Source organism: Lissotriton helveticus, chromosome 6 (assembly GCF_964261635.1).
Source record: "Lissotriton helveticus chromosome 6, aLisHel1.1, whole genome shotgun sequence".
NCBI classification, from domain to species: domain Eukaryota; kingdom Metazoa; phylum Chordata; class Amphibia; order Caudata; family Salamandridae; genus Lissotriton; species Lissotriton helveticus.
In genome coordinates this window covers 1,769,213,533-1,769,230,018 of record NC_136067.1, presented here as the reverse complement: position 1 = coordinate 1,769,230,018, position 16,486 = coordinate 1,769,213,533, and the positions used below count along the sequence as shown (strand labels likewise).

The 16,486-nt window shown below is 38.4% G+C and overlaps 2 long non-coding RNA genes across 2 annotated transcripts in view; both read left to right on the top strand.

The window, feature by feature from the left end:
• The window catches only part of LOC144761893 (uncharacterized), a 105,754-nt gene that overhangs the window by 51,879 nt on the left and 37,389 nt on the right, over nucleotides 1-16,486 (top strand). The window lies entirely within an intron of this gene.
• Nucleotides 2,956-3,492, top strand: LOC144761889 (uncharacterized). The gene is made up of 3 exons (XR_013595931.1): nucleotides 2,956-3,027; nucleotides 3,135-3,161; nucleotides 3,346-3,492. It is a non-coding gene; the product is annotated as an uncharacterized LOC144761889 (long non-coding RNA).

Sequence of the window (16,486 nt, the reverse complement as noted above, 5' to 3'; positions counted from 1 at the left end):
CAGACATCTATGCACAGAAACGAAGAAACAAGCCGTATAACTCGAATACAGATACATCATCGACGGAGAGTGACACCACTCAAAAATCTCGTAGACCACCACCAAGTCGAACCACCCAAGAGAAAACGACCAGTGAAGAACCCACCACAAGCAAACCCAGTGAACCGAATCCTTTTTTAGAACAGGGCCAAGCCCAAAAAGGAGACCCAGGAGAAGTATCAGAAAGGGACAAAGAAAGAGACCCACCGACAACACGAAGCACATCGGCCAACATCAAGGAGAAAGAGAAAACGAAGAAAAAGAATCAACCTCAGAGCAACTAGTGATTAACATCAGTGGTAAAAATTTCAATCCACACGAGTTACAAATACTACAAAGGGGGATGTCCTTTGTTCCCACCACCAGCACAGATAACCTGGAACTAGAGGTGAGCTTATTCAAATTCATGAGGAAACTCAGGTTGAGACACTTTTTCGACAATGTAGTACCTGAACGACCACATACTGAACAAGACCAACTATTAGGCTTACGACCTCAAAGCTCTTTTCAAGCTCCTATGAGCCATAAAACATTAGATTTATTTGAAAATCTAGTACGACAAGACCTACAGAAGTTGAAACACACTAAACCCAAACAAAGAAATATAACACAGAAAGACTTGGATACACTACACAGAATGGCTAACGACGACAGCATAATTTTCACCAAAGCTGATAAAGGGGGAGCCATCGTTATTATGAACACTGAGATGTACAATTCAAAAGTTATGGAACATATTTCAGACACCCAAACTTACATAAGTCTGAATCAAAACCCGACGTTGGAATATTCAATAACACTCAAAAACATCATTGATGAAGCTTACAGAAAAGGCATAATCACGGACAGAACAAAACAGTTCTTAACAACATTGAACCCTAAAAGTCCAACATTAAGGATGGTTCCCAAAATTCACAAAAACACCTATGATCCTCCGATGCGACCAATAGTATCTACTATAGGTAGCCTCCATGAACCCATTGGCCAACTCATTGATAAATACCTGCAAAAATCAGTACAATCCATGCAAACGTATATCAAGGACACTACGCAATTTTTACACAAACTGCAAAGAATACCAGTGAATGAAACGGACAAACTAATCTTATGTACAGCTGATGTACGCAGCTTGTATACGAGTATACCTCATGATATGGGCATAGAGGCCTTGGAGAATGCCCTCTTGAACTCTGATCTTGACATAGATCTTCAAACATTTCTCATGGAATTGATGCAATTCATTCTCTACCATAGCTACTTCAAAGTTGATCAAACGTGGTACCAGCAGTTAACGGGCATGGCAATGGGCAATTCGGCGGCACCCGTATATGCAAATATATTCATGCAATGGTATGAACAACAACATATTTTGTCTAAACCAGAATGGACAGATAATCTCAAAATGATAGTAAGGTACATAGATGACCTCTTTCTCATTTGGACCAACACCAAGGAAGCTCTAAACACTCAATTGAAGGCATTCAATGACATCGATGAAAGGATTCAATTAACATGGGACATATCAGACACTGAGGTTAATTTTCTAGATGTCAATATCACAATTTCCCCGGAAGGATTCAAAACAGATCTATACACAAAACCAACTGATAGAAATAACATGCTCCTATACACAAGTTTCCATGAGCCAAACCTAATCAAGAACTTACCATTCTCACAAATGGCCAGGGTCAAACGAATCAGTTCGGACGAACAAACACTGAAAATCAGACTTGAACAAATGACCCAAAAATTCACCTCGAGAGGATACCCACCAACTCTAGTGGAAGAAAGTAGAAACAGAATTGAGAATATGGACAGATCCAAACTTCTAACTTCGAAAGAAAAATCTGAGCAAACACGGATTGTAGCTGTCTCTAAATATTCGACCGCTAGCAAAAAATACAAACAATCCATACTGAAACACTGGTCGATCCTGAACATGGAACCGGACTTTAAACAATCTTTCAGCTCCACACCTATCTTTGCATTTACTAGAGCTAAGAATTTGGGGGAAATCCTCCGGAATAAACTTCCGAACATCACCACATACTCTGGAACTAAACCTTGTTATAATTGTGGTAGTTGTAACAGCATTATCAGAGGCAACGAAATATGTCATCCCACACAGGGTTACCCCATCAAATTGAAAGTAAATGGTACCTGTGAATCGTCTAACCTGATATATGGAATTAGATGCCCATGTGGGAAAATGTACGTGGGCAAAACGGAGCGACGGATCAAGACACGCTTAATTGAGCACAAATCTAACATCCGTTTGAAGAACACCAAATCAGCGCTATCAGCACATTTTGTAGAAGCGCAACACAATGCTTCCCAAATCAAATACACCATTCTTGAGATTGTCCAAAAAATAGAAGGCAGAGACAATACAAAATTTCTACTCAGAAGAGAGAATTACTGGATTTATAAATTGTTTACCCAGAAACCAATGGGCCTTAATGAACGAATCGAATTTGCGTGTTATCTTTAAAACTTTTGCTCTGCAGATTGCTGCTTGTGTATACTGTTGTAAGTTCCATTACATCTGACACATGTACACACATATCCCTTTCGATATCACCAATCCCAGCCATCCCCTTTAGCACAAACACTTAATATGTTGACCTTGGAACCAGGACTCCATAAGTTCGGGGCTCCTATGAACGTTTATTCGTTAGTTTTTTATTCTTTATATTTTTCAACAGTTTTATTATTCTTTTTGACTATGCATTATAAACATCACGGCTACGTTTTTTTCCCCGGTGAATGCCAAACTCGATTGGCACAAAATTGGACACACAAGTGCCCGACCTGAGAGCTATACGCGATAGTCTTTTTTCACTGGCCAGTAACACGTGATACCCCACATGACCGCCTTGTTTTTCAAAATAAGGAAAGCGCGGACTGACCCATTGGCAGCCGTCGCTATGTTGAACCGCTACGGCGAGACGAACAACGAACAGTAAACTGGATGTACCCTTGCACCAGGTTAGTTTTGATGAGAAAGACGCGGTCTCTCTGACTCGCGAGAACACGCTCCGCAATTGTTTTATCTTCAGGCCATAACCTAACAAGCACCCTCCCTATTCTTTTAGATTCGACACTTACATGAAGAAAGGCATGTAAGTAACCGTGTTTTTTTACCCCTGCACGCATATAAAACCCCTTGCCCGTACACCAACTTCACGTGATTACACTGCATGTTTGACTTGTCTGCACTATTTTGCGTTGCACCTTTATAATGGAGATGTAACTCGCTTATGTTTTTTGAATGTAGTAAATGTTACCTCATTTTCGTTTTCACAGTGTCCATTTCCCTGATGAAGGGCATGACCTCATAATGCCCGAAATGCATTGGATATCATATTGTTGAATGACATTGCCTGTATTTCGAATATGTCAAGTGGTGAAAAGATGAAGAAAAAATAACTAAACATGAAAATAACCAATTAAAAAAGCTTTTGTTGACAAATAACAAACCAACAGAATGGAAATCTTTTCTTTCTAGAAAGATAATCTTACAGTGTGCCCAACAAAGGGATGACCCTAGAGATCCTCTAGGTTCACATTATAGCGTTTACTCATTCGACGCCATTGGACTCCTGGCGCCACCTTGTGGAGCACCTACAAAAACTAACCAGTAACCGTGCAATTTAAAAGGAACTTTTATCACATTTAAAAAAAGCTGTGCATCCGCCCAATCCTTAATTGTAGTTCCTTCAAAATGCAACATTTCACGAGTTACAGTCCGTTACTTCCTTAGCTTGGCAAACTTGCCGCTTCCTGCCCTTGAATCCGTCTCTCCGAGAGCACGTTTAGCACAGTTCATTTTATTTATTTTCTGACAAACGTCATTGTGGTAAAACTTTCCACTTCTTGTGCAATGGCTCTTCAAGACAGGACTCCATACGCCAACTATACAGGCCTTAGGCCTCTTTTTCGAAAACTGTCATTTAAACAAACACAAAACATTAATTAATTAGAGAATTGAGACCCATTCTGTTACCCACCCCCTTTGCTAATTATTAACCCATTAATTTATGTTACCTAGCTGTGCACACAAAGCTGCATTTTTTATCTACCTTCTTCTTCAGGAACTGCTGGAACTCTTTTATGCGTTTTTGTCACAAAGAGACATAACATAAGCACACAAATATGCACATGCCATTAGTTATACTGCCGCATTTAATACTGACAAAACAATAGACAAGGTTAGTTTATTATTTTCCACATACTTGCAGTTGCAACATAGAGCACATAAGTTAGTCCCTTGTGTTGTGTAAATGCATTTTAAAACTAGGTTGGTTAATACTTTTCATCACAAACTTGTTAATACAGTTATAATATTATGGAAGTTTAACTTTGCGAGTCAGAACAAAATGTAATTCTGTATCTCGCTCCATCACCCCCCACCCCAACACCATGGAGCCCTTCTGCACCTCCCCTGCTAAGGTCAGAGTCTGGACGAGGCTCAAGCCAAGACAAAACCGCCCCATACATCGATCACAATGTGGAAGAGGCTCAGGCATTGAAGATGCTACAGCTTCCTCGCGTACCCCCACAACAATAACCAGAGAATGGACCATACTTACACCAGGTTGTACTGAGCCTACATCAGCCACTGTTGGAAGGACCCACCCTCTATCCCAATGCCCCTTCTGCCGCATTCTAAGACCCCAACATCGAACATAGGATGGTTGAGGCGAGGCCCCCTTCAGAAGTACCCGCATCGCACCCACTCCTTAATCAAGACCACAAGGGACAAAAGAGGCGAGTGCCTGCCTCTACGCCAATTTCGAACTTTTTAGAAGACACCACGCTTCTCATGGATTTCGTACTTACCACCGGTCAACCCAACCGTAAATCGGGCTATCCCCGTACCACTGCACCTTGCTGAAACCACCACAAGGACAACAGGCCATTTCCTGGGGCATCTTGCCCCATTTGAGTTATATTTCTTATTCTCCATCACACTTATTTAATTTAAATTTCGCTGCTCCAGGTTCCATTCTTCAGTTTCTAATGTGTTCACTTTGTGCCTCACGTTTCTTTTGCCCTCTTACATTGTTTTCTTTTTCTCCTAACTCCGTCTTATTTCCCTTTCTTACTTTTCTCTCCAACTTAACTACTCTCCTTAACTAGTCTCATCCTCAAATTCTCTGTCCTCCTTTATTGGTTCTTCTCGTGGGAGCCCACCATGACTCGATCTTCCTGTTACATCAATTGTCTCTTTCTCTTCATTGATCCTCATTATCTCACTTCAGATTATTTTATTTCTCATAACTTATCTGTCTGGGCCCCTACTTCTCTCCCCGGCTCTCCGTTACCCATTTGTTTTTTGTTTTTTTCGGGTGTTGGCTCTACTCTATTACAAACTGGCTCTGTTAATGGCTCCCAATGTATTTCCCACTCTCTTTCCTAAGTTCCACTGTATTGCTCTGTCCTTCGCTTGCTCCAACTGTATGGCTCTGTCCCTTGCGTGCTTCCACTGTGAGGCTCTGTACCTTGGGTGCTCCCACTGTATTGCTCTGTCCCTCACATGCTCCCACTGTGTGGCTCTATCCCTGGAGTGCTCCCACTGTGTGGCTCTGTCCCTTGCATGCTCCCACTCTGTGGCTCTATCCCTCATGTGCTCCCACTGTGTGGCTCTGTCCCTGGCATGCTCCCACCACTGTGGCGTTCTGTCTCTGGCGTGCTCCCACCACTGTGGAGCTCATTCCCTGGCACGCTCCCACCAATGAGGCGCTCTGTCCCTGGCGTCCTCCCACTACTGTGGCGCTCTGTCCCTGGTGCTCTCCCACCACTGTGGCGCCCTGTCCCTGGCGCCCACACACCACTGTGGTGCTCTGTCTCTGGTGCGCTCCCAACACTGTGGCGCTTGCTGTCTTGCATGCTCCCACCACTGTATTGCTTGCTCCCTTGCCCCTTCAACTTCATTGTTCGTTTTCTCACCCAGGCTGCTTTGTTCCTTTCCCCCTGCCTACTTTACTGTGGTCCTTATTGCGACCCTGACTGATTTATAGCACTCGTGCTCCTACACCTTTTAATGCGCTCTCATGCCCACTTTAACTCCCTCTGACCCCTGCTTTTATGTCTCTATCTCACTCCCTTGTTAACTCACTTCAGCGGCCCCCAACTCTTTACCTGATGCACTCCCTCTTTATGTCTCTTACTGGCTGTATTCCTACTTCACTTCTCTTTTGATGGCTTTGCTTCCACTTCATTTTACTTTTTTACTTTCTGTCTCACACCTTTTAGATCGAGCATTCATGACTTCTTTGATATACTTTAGTATATACTTATATGTTTATGTACTTTGTGGGCTCTGGAGATCAGCCCTATGACTTGTCTGCTTCCGCTTAGGGACTTTTCTTCCTGTTCAACTGCTTCTATTTAACTGTCTTCATAGAAAACGACCAGCAGAGGTCAGTAAAATACCAGAATTGCTTTCTGCTTATGGACTTTCTTTTCTTTATTTTTCTGGCAACTGCCTCTATTTAACTTTCTTGATAGAAAACGACCAGCAGAGGTCAGTAAAATACCATAATCACTTTAGCATTCTCTAGATTCCAGTCCATAGAAACTGTCTTCCATGAGCACCTGTAGACAGTAATATTTTTTTCAAATCTTGTATTTTCAGTGATATGACCACCGAAGGCTCTGATTTTATATTAAAAACAAAGCTTTGGACTATACTATTTCTCGCTGAAAGACAATATTTCTCTCCATGTGTTCCCATACCTGGCTTGTCACGCAGTTTGGTGCTTACTTTCCCTCGGTGTTAAAGAACAGTAGATGTTTCAGCACCCAAGCTAATGTGCTGGACAGCTAAATACATGTAAGGTCCCAAAGGCGAGACTGATTGCATTTCAAATGCTTGTTGATTTTTAGGTCTTGCTGGATAGAGCTTTAGCATTTGCCAGTCTGCTGTGACAGCAAAGAAAAAGAATACTGAGAAAGGGTTTCAATGTTGATTTGCTCATATATGCATATTGCATTGTGTTATTGAGATGGAGAAAGTACTACAGAAATGCAATTGCACTACAGAGTTTCTGGACCTATTGGCATTGCAGTACCGTTTCATTTGGTTTCCTTTTACTCAGCATGTATGTAGCACTGAGTAAAGGTACTTAGTGTCCCTTTGTTGCACTCCTTTGAATGGTCGGGCAGACCTTAAAAAAAATTCCACAAATAAATGTGTCTATTTTTTTCCAGGAATAATCATGTTTATTAATCCATGTAGATCATTATAATGATATATGTTACTGTTTTATGTGCATGAAAACTCAGTTATTTTTCTCTTGTTTTTTTAAGCATGGCATTGTTTAAAAGCTGTTCTTGCCTGAAGGCTCCATGCCTTGATTTTGATGACGATTATTATATTTGTAGGAGAATTGTCCCCTGATGAAGAGTCTCTCGACTCGAAATGCATTGGCATCATCCAAGGGATAAACCAACATAATGCTGACATTTTTATTCATAGATGAGAAGTATCACTATGATGATCTACACGAATTAATAAACATTTTTTCCTGGAAAAATATAGACGAATTTATTTGTGGAACAGTGCTACATACGTTTTGTACCTACTCCCAACAGGCCAGAGGGAGACACCTCATTTGCACCCTGATCCAGCGGGCTATAGAAAATATATCATAAACTACGCTACCCAATTTCATAACCTATAAACAAAATTCTAAACTATACATGGACCCATTTATGAACCTGATATATTTTGGGCCTACTGAATCAGGTGGTCAAATAAATCTATATATACATTATTTACAAACTATAAACATTTTATACATTTGCAGAAAGAATATTGTCATTAGAATAAAACCCAACCATTTAAACGACCACCATAGGCGACATGATCTAGCTTAAAGGTAACCTATACTTCTAAATAACCAAGACCAGCTTGTTTGTCAAAAGTAAGATTTTATTTTCTAAATTATGGTATATAAGTTGTAAGTTTTATAAATGAAATTTATTTGCAATAAAGCAAGCATGATGGTAAGGAAATTGAGAAAAAATACAATTTAAGCAATTGAATCAGTTTAAAGAAATTATATAAAGTTTAGCATTTCTAAAACCTATTTCCCTAACTCAGCTAAATAGACAGAAATTAAAGTAAAGTTCTTTAAGGATTCTTACGTGCTCCACGCAAAGTCCAGCAGCACATCACCCTCATCGGAAAGTCAGAAAGCAGCAGCCAGCCCAACCCTAAGGGCATGACTTTTTATACCTTTCTACGCTAACTAAACTAGTAAAGGAAAGTTTTCAGAAATACTCGACGTCCCATTGGCTGAGAGTGACAAGTGACATGTCACCCGATTCTTAAAAAGTTCCACAAACTCATGTCTTTACAAAGACCATTGTCTCTTCCACGTGAAGCCAGAGGCTTCCTGCTATTGCAACTTTGTAACAGGTCATCCTCGCAGCTTCCATAGCTTTTCAGAACAACTTCCGCGGATGCCAAGTTAAGGACTGACAAAAAGTTCACTTTCGACCTTGGCCATGTCCGACAGAATGATGTCAGCTCATCAGTTTTGTTTTGTGAATGTAGCTTCAATAAACGTTTTAATTCAGAATGGGCGTCTCGTGACTTTCTGCAGAAATATGGATCAGCTTTTATTTTGCGGCTCAAATAGCTAGGCCTCAAAGCAGGCAACTTATGATTTCTAGTATAAAACAAACACAAGAAAAGTATTAATGTAAGAAATAAAGTATATTCTGTATCCACCCCATGGTTTACTAAATAATTAACCCACCCGATTAATTAAAATGTTACCTAGCCATTGCAAACAAATAAAGCAGCGTTTATATTTACCAGTCTCCGTTTTTCTATGAGACCCATATGCACCTAGAATAGTAGAAATGACATCACACAGACAAGAAAAAGCAAAACAAGCACATGCTTATTTTAAGTATGTAGCAGTTAGTAATGACAAAAACGAAAACAATAAATTATTTTATTATTTTGCACGAACAAAAAGATGCAACATTTATGCACGTTTATGAGCACACATGTTAGTCCCCCCACGTGTAAAGTTTAATCTAGGTTGTATTAGCACGACATATCACAAATCATTAATAATTTTATTCATGTTATGGAAATGTGACTTTGCGAGTTTAAACAAAATTTTGTTTTCTATCTCGCTCCATCAACTCCCTCATCTGGTGATTAACAAATCACCACACCAGCACTCAAAATTTTGGTAAATTTAATTTATAAGAAATCGATTCAAATTCATTGTATTAGTAAACCTAAAAGTCTGTTTCAGCATAATCCTTGCAATTAACATGACGCTCTCTATGTAACTCCTGCAATTCAATCTCCCTTTCCTCTTCTTTTCTGAGTTTATAAATTCTCTTCTTTTCTCTCAAATGCTTCTTTCTTTTATGCAACAAACATCCTACTTTAGTCAAAATAAAAATGAATATAATTATAATCAAAGGTGCCAGAATCTTGCCAAGAATTGAACTTCCGATATTATGAAACCAGTTTTTAATTGCTTGAAACCTATTTGAAAGTTTCCCAGTAAAATCTTCTTCTTCTAAAGGAATTATTTCAGAATGCATTTGTGTAATATTCTTAATATACATTTCAATATTTTTACTTTCATCCGGTATATATGTACAGCAATGTTGGACATGTAAAATGCCACAGACTCCTCCCTCTTTTGCTAAGAGTATGTCTAAAGCAAGACGGTCTTGAATTACCATGGATCTAATTGCAATAACTTCAACATTCACTAATTGAAATCCATCAGCAGTGTCAGTTGATAATCTATCAACTATAGTGGACAATTTTCTGATTCTCCCTGCATTTAGGGTTATACCAACAAAAGGTATTACAGCTTGAAAAATATCTCCCAGAACTTCAGTAAAAGTTTCTCTTTTAGCTCTATTTACATAATTATGGATTTTAAATAATCCTTCTGAATCTCTGTCAACATGAAACACTTTAGGAAAAACAATTCCCACATAACAAGTTCCATACCAATGGTCTGGAAGGTTGTAGTAGGCTTTGTCACCACAAACAAAATAAATTCCAGGAAAGATAGGATCTTTTCCACCTTTAAATCCCCAACCTCCCATAATCTGATAAGTATCTTCACAGTTGCTTGCACCTACAAAATAATTATCAAAAAGTGTATTATCTCTTCTAATGCAAAGCTTTCCACTAACAGGTTTGTCTATGTGAATTGCAATATTTTCAAGCATTTTGCCATTTAGTTTCTCATCCTCTTTTTGCCAGAATGATGACTTAGTCTGCTTGACTAATTCATTTCTCTTATAAATTGCTCTTCTCTCCTCAACCATATTCAGAAATTTCTTCCCTTCAGCACTTAATTTACATGTTAGATTATTCTTGTAAGCATACTCATAAGTGAGTTCATTAGTAACAAGGAAATATTCTCTCAATTGTTTAGCTTTCTTATGCTTATTTAAAGCATTATCAATCTTGACATTAGCAAAAATCTCATCATAATTTGAATAGTAATATTCTAAACGACCAGTTTGATAAAATAAACTAGTTAATACACTACATGTAACAGCATAAGTGAGAGGAAGCATATTATATGTTACTCCCTCAGAAACAGAAGCCGGTAACTTAACGCACACATAACAATCCTTTGCATCCATTACCTTTACATATTCACTCAAAAGCTTTGTGAAAGTATTGCTTGAAAAATCACCTATTGATTTATCTTGATGAATGTTAGGCTGATGATCAATTACTTTAGCAGATGCACTATGTTTAGTTTGACTAACTAGAGCTTTGCTTGTTATGTTAACTTTGTGTAATTCTCTATTCATTTCTAAAGGTATGATCACAGCTAGTACCAACCAGAGCAGAACTAAAATGAGCAGACACACCAGAGTCATCTTACAGCATCTTTTAAAAACAGAGCATTTTGAAGTGCTCTCCTTAATGTAAGGCATTTTGAGGTTAGTTTTAGCCTCAAAAATAAAATTAAAATAAATTTTAAAATTTATATACACCCCCCTTTTAAAATATTTTTCTTTTTATAACCCTAAACAAGATTTCTTCGACCTTATGTCATACATAAGTTTTCTTCTACTAGACAGTTTTTCTTCGACCTTGTGTCAACTAACAGGATTTCTTCAGCCTTATGCCAATTTAATAAATTTGTACTTCAATCATTGTCACTAATTTCTTGGATTTCGTTTTCTTCTTCACTACTATCATATATGTCTATAACAGGTGGAATTACTAAGTAAGTCCACTCAGGAGACTTGTATTTCTGGTTTGGTCTAATTATTCTCTTCCCTTTTCTTGATATCACTTCTATTTTCCTCCCAACTCCAACTTCTTTTCCAGGACTCTCTTGACTACTTATTTCTTCAACTTGTTCTATTGGCTTTTTGATTAATCTCACTCTCAACCTTCCACCAGGCCAGAAGTCTGCTTTTCTCACGTACTTTTTCTTTGGTTCAGAATTATTTGATTCTGACTTCCAAGTTCTTTTCTTTCCGTTTTCACTTCCACCTTCCACGTCACTTTCTTCAGTTTCGTAGTCTGAAATTTCAATTGACTCAGGAACTTCTCTATTCGGCAATTTCACTCCTTCAGGAACTTCGCTTTGTCTTCCATCACTGGTACTCGGTAATTCGTTCTCTTCCTCTTCCTCAATTACCTCTAGCTTCCCAGATTTCGGATTTTTGTTCCTTACTTCAGAGCTTGTTCTCTGCCTTTCGATATTCTCCTGGTCTGAAACTTCTTTTGGTTCAGCTTCTTTGTCTTCAATATAGACATCCGAATCCTCAGTTATCTTTCCTTTTAACAGATTCTCTTCACCTTCAGAATCTATCTCAATTATTTCTAAGTCTTTTCTTGTCAGATTTCCATTCACTGGCACAGTTTCCAGATGTCGACTTTCTTGTCGATCTTCAGAATCTGGAATTACTTCACCTTCTGTTCTGTCTTCTGCTTCAGAATCAGAGTCATCTGTGGTATCACTTTCAACATCAGAATTCTCAGGAGTTGGTATTGGAATAGTATGACTTGGATGAATCCAGCGCTTCAATCCTCTGCACTTTACAGCATTAGTAGTGATCAAGATTACCTGCCTAGGTTTCTGCCATCTAGGAGATAGACAATTCCTCCTCCGATGTACTTTCGTTCTGACCCAGTCTCCAGGTCTCAGATCATGTGTCAAAACTTTGTCATTTGATTGTGCTTCAGTTCCCACCTGATTAGATACAGAAGTTACCATATCAGATAACCTTTTACAGTAATCCAAAATTGCACTGTCATTTATGCTCAACAGTTTACCTACAGGTACAAAAGCTTGCCTCATAACTCTTCCCATCAAAATTTCATGAGGACTCAAACCTGTCTTTTTATCTGGTGTACTTCTTATTGACATCAAAACAAGTGGAAGAGCATCAGTCCACTTCACTCCTGTCTCTAGACACATTTTCCCAATTCTGTTTTTGATAGTTCCATTTATTTGTTCAACTACACCTGATGCCTCTGGTCTGTATGCACAGTGTATTTTCTGCTCAATACTCATAGCTTCGCAAATTAACTTCAACAGTTTATTATCAAAATGGCTTCCTCCATCACTCTCAATAGTGACTGGAAAACCGTACCTTGGGATGATTTCTCTGAGCATTAGTTTTGCTACTGTAATTGAATCACAATGTCGTGTAGGAAAAGCCTCTACCCACCTTGAGAACAAGCATACAATTACAAGTACATATTTCAAACAGTTGTGTAAGGGCATTTCAATGAAATCTATTTGTAACCTGGTAAAGGGACCACCCTCTCGACCAATTATTCCTGTCCCTACCACTGATTTTCTGTTTGGATTCATTTGTTGGCATGACAAACACCTTTGACAAAAAGATTCTGCAATGGTTCTAAACTTGGTATTGAACCATGTTTCTTTAAACAGTCTGACCATAGAATCTCTTCCTAAATGTGCAGGACCATGATATAATCTGGCCATGTCAGAAATCATGCAATTTGGTAAAACTACTCTGCCATCTTTGTAAACCCACACTCCATCTTCATCACGTTGTCTACAATCTGATCTTAACCACTGGTCTTTTTCTTCATCATCTGCTTCGTTTTGTAAATCTCTAATCTCATTCCATGTTTCTACAACAGTTGTTAGCATTAATGAATTTGAATCAGTTTCTGTACTTCTATTCCGATTGTAAGAATAATTTTTCCTTGCGCAGTACTTTGCTGTTTCATCTGCGAAGGCATTTCCTTTGGAAATATAATCAGTCCCCCTAGTGTGTGCTGCACACTTGACTATGGCAATTTCTTTTGGCAATTGTATTGCTTCAATTAATCTTCTAATGAAAACTGCATTTTTAATTGGTGATCCTGTTGATGTCATGTATCCTCTCTGTGACCAGAGTTGTCCATAATCATGCACAACTCCGTACCCATACTGACTATCAGTAATGATTGTAACTCTTATATCCTTTGATATTTCACATGCACGAATTAAAGCAATCAATTCAGCCACTTGTGCTGAACGAACTCCTTCAAGACATGATGCTTCTTCAACATCTTCGACTGTACAAACTGAGTATGAAGCTTTCAAGACACCACCTTCGGATCTTAAGCATGAGCCATCTACAAAGTAGACAAAATCCGATTCAGGCAAAGGTCTGTCTTTGATGTCTTTTCTTGGTTTTGTGCAGAATTCCATGACATCTAAACATTCATGTTCTGTCTCAATGTCATCAACAATCTCAGAATCAGGTAGTAATGTAGAAGGATTCAGATTCAAACATCTTGAAATCGAAACATTATCTGCTCCCAGTATGATTTTCTCATACTTTGTCAATCTGCTACTTGTTAAATGTTGAGTCTTACCTCTTGTCAGTAATATTTCAACTGAATGAGGCACAAAAACTTTTACAGGAAATCCCATAATGATTCCTTCACTTTGTTCAAGACTGATACTTGTAGCTGCAACTGCTTTTAAACAACCTGGTAATGCTTTTGCAATTGGATCAAGAACTGCAGAAAAATATGCAATAGGTTTCTTTAGGTTTCCATGTCTCTGAATTAACACAGATAATGCACATCCTTCTCTCTCACTGCAATACAGTTCAAAATCTTTCTCATAATTTGGCATACCCAAAGCAGGAGCTTGGCATAAGCTCTTTTTCAAGTTTTCAAAAGATTCCATCTCAACATTATTGAGAATAATTGGATCTTTTACATCTGATTTGGTCAGTCTTTGTAGTGGTTTCGCAATTACTGAAAATCCACTTATCCATTGTCGACAGTAACCTACCATTCCAAGGAACATTCTGACCTGTCTTTGTGTTCTTGGCGGTAACATTGCTTGAATCATTTTTATTCTCTCTATTGTTACTTGTCTTTTTCCTTTTGCAATTCTGTGACCAAGATATTTCACTTCCTGTTTGCAAAACTGTAGTTTTGCTGGGGACACTTTATGTCCTTCTTCTGCAAGGCGATTTAACAGAATTATTGTGTCTGTTACACAATTTTCTCTTGTCTTTGCAGCTATTAACAAATCATCAATATACTGCACCAACGTAGACCTACCTGGTAAGTCTAAATCTTCTAATGATCTTTTTAACAGTTCGTTAAAGATTGAAGGACTTTCTGTATAGCCCTGAGGGATTCTTGTCCATCCAAGGGTCTTACCTTGGAATCTGAAAGCAAAGATTTCATAACTGTCTGGGTGTAGAGGAACAGTAAAGAATGCATTGCAAAGGTCAATGACTGTGTACCATTCAGCATCATATGGAATCTGAAATAGAATTACTGCTGGATTTGGAACCACAGGACAACATGGAATAACAATTTGATTAACCTTTCTCAAATCTTGTACGATCCTAAATGTTCCGTTAGCCTTTTTAACTCCCATAATTGGTGAATTACAAGAGCTACTCTTCATTTCTTTCAATACACCTTGTTTGATTAATTTTTCAATTATAGGTGTAATACCTTCAATTGTTTCTGTTTTCATTTTATACTGTGGAGTATTTGGAAATTCTATTCCCTGCTTCAATGCAATTTTAACAGGATCTACATTTTTCATCAGACCCATCTCATTCCCAGTAAAATCCCATATTTCAGATTTCACTGTTTCCTTTAGCTCTTCAGGTAAATCTTTTTCTTCAAATGCAGGAAACAATTTTGTTTCTTCTGCTTCCATCATCATCATTGTCATTCTGTACAAACCATCTTCCTCCATTGTTTGTAATTCAACTCCTTCAGGAGAACAATATATTCTGCAATTCATTTTACATAGGATGTCCCTACCTAATAGATTTACTGGACTACTATTACAAACCACAAATCTGTGTTTGTCTCTGTAATTTCCAATTTCAACTGGTACTGGATCAGTTAAGTCTGTTTTAATTTGCTGATTACTTACTCCGACAACTTGGATGGTATCCCCAGAGAGAGGTAGGTTTTCAATTTCCACTAATCTAACAGTAGAACGGGTAGCACCAGTGTCCACTAGAAAAGTGATGTCTACATCATTAACTTTCCCGTTTACATAAGGACCAGACTGGTCAACCTCAAGAGTGGCTCCAACAACACACTCTTCCTCCTCTCTCGGGCACCGTCAGCAATAATCATCAGAATCACTGTCTTGGCTTTCTGTTAATAAAAATTGTTGTGAAGCATTTTGCATTTGAACCCTTTGCTGCTTTTGCTGTTTTTGTGGTTTTATTACCTGTTCACATCCCTGAAATCCCACGTTTGGATTATATTTTTGAACTCCCCCACAATTCGGAAAAGGTGGTTGTGGCAACTGGTCCTGACGATTATTCACCTGTTGTTGTTGCTGTTGTTGTAATTGTCGCTGAATATTAAATTCATTTAACCCCTGTTGCATCTGTAGCTGTTGCTGCACGTTAACACCATTCTGCATCTGTGGATTCAATAAGGGATTCTTTAAGTTTCTAGGAGGATGAGGACACTCGTCCCTCCAATGTCCAATTTCGCCACAATTAAAACAAGGTAATCTTTGTTTCAGTTCTTCTATCTTTGGGCTAAATTTCTTTTGGAAATTATTACCTTTAAACTTTCCTTGTATCTTGTTCGTATTTCCAGCTTGTACAAAATTAGCGTTCTTATTTCCCATGCTGGCAATCTGTTGCTCAGCTACCTTTACCTGTGCCCACATGGCTTTCTCCTTTAGCTTCTTCTGCTTTACTTCTAATTCATCGCTACAATATTTTGCTTTTCTCAGAATATCATCTATAGATAGTGCTTGCCATCCGACAATACTAGTTCTGATCATTTCTCCAATTTCAGGTTTTAGTCCATAAACAAATCTATAGATAAAATGACTCATGTCTTTCTCATCTAATTTTTCATAACCACTGTATTGTTTAAAGATTAACAGTAGTCTTTCATAAAAAGAATGAACTGATTCTTTTGTTTCCTGCTCTGTTCTTTCTATTT